The sequence below is a fragment of the Octopus bimaculoides genome, chromosome 16, assembly GCF_001194135.2.
Source record: "Octopus bimaculoides isolate UCB-OBI-ISO-001 chromosome 16, ASM119413v2, whole genome shotgun sequence".
Classification (NCBI taxonomy): Eukaryota; Metazoa; Mollusca; class Cephalopoda; order Octopoda; family Octopodidae; genus Octopus; species Octopus bimaculoides.
In genome coordinates, this window is record NC_068996.1 from 6,900,552 (window position 1) to 6,902,222 (window position 1,671).

A 1,671-nucleotide genomic window follows, 5' to 3' on the forward strand; every position below is an offset into this window, starting at 1 on the left:
ATATATATATATATATATATATATACAATTAAAAGTTAATGTAATAATGCATTACGGAGGATATATTACAAACAATTAGTAATTATTTATGAATATATCAATGGCCAAACATGTTATCATAAAATACATACAAGAAGAATGTTTATAAATATGAACAAGTCACAATTATAACTAAGAGGGTTTCAAAACCCTTACATGTTTAGAAATAGCAGTCAAAACCTCTATAAAGCCATTTTTATCACTCATATTATTACTCTTCACAATAAAAGCTATCTGTGGGCGACATGATAAATAGAATCCACAACTTAAAAATAACTGGTTATTTCCCCATTGCAATTTCGATGTTATGCCAGGCCAATCTGTCGCCACTCACTTCAACACTGTGGATCATTCTGTTTCAGATTTATCAGTGTGTGGCATGGCTTTGCACCATGGAACCTCCCCCCAGGAAACGAAAGGAGCAACGTTTCATATTTGATGTTGGCACTATGTCCCTGACAGGTATGAATGAACGTTTTTCCTTTCATCCTTTCACCTCCTCTATCTTTTTCAATCCTCCTTCCACCCTCTCTCTACAACATTCCCGTATTTACTTACCTCTACTCTCTCCCTCACCCTTTTTCTCCTCCCTTCTGTACGCCCTCTTCTATAACTTCTGTTTCACATTAGCTGCTCATGCTATTCCGCGTCCATTATCAGTTGCAGCCAGTTTTTCAAGATGAGAGGACGTAAACTCTGTTTGACTTTCTTCTCTTTTTCTTCTCTTTCTCTACCCCATGACGAAAAGTTGGATATTCCACTCCTCACGGCAATTTCACTGTGCCCCTTTTCACTTTTTTCTATATTTTTTCAAGTCTTGCCGACGCAGAGCTAATAGATTATTACCTGATTATACATACATACATACATACATACATACTTACATACATATGTAATAGTATATAAATAGTATATTTAGCAAATAGTATATAGCAAATAGTATATAAATTTATGCATATATCCATACATATATGTACATACCTACATCTATATGTATACATACATGCATATATGGGTACAGGACATCAAATATATATGTATGTATGTATGTATGTATGTATGTATGTATGTATATTTATGTATATATCTGTGTGTCTTTGTGTTGTATTTATCTCCCTCACTTCCTGTATTGGTTTGTAACTTAGTTGTTTTGCAAAAGATTTCGATGGGAAAAGTAATAGACATAAAAAAAGAAAGTACTGGAGTCATTTATTTGACTAAACCCTTCAGAGCGGTGCCCCAGCATGAGCGCAGTCTAGTGACTGAAAGAAGTAAAAATAACTGAGTGAGTGTATGTTAAAGAGATGATTTATTTGACAAACGGTGACGACATCAGCTTATAATACGGAAATCTCCACAGATTCTTAAAAATTTTCTGTGACAATTTTCCAGTAATTGCCACCGTCTGTTGACTCTCCATGTTCGCAAGACAATGGATTGATACCACTGAGAGGGCGCCACTTAGCTTCCTGGTTTGTGCTCTTGACACAAACGTTGAAGTAAGTCCTTTTTTGAAATGATCCTTGCAACTGAAACCGGTGGCAGTCTGCCGCTGTTCGTAGTTCCTCCTCCTCCTCCTCCTCCTCCTTCTTCTTCTTCTCCTTCTTCTTCTTCTTTTTCTTCTTCTTCTTC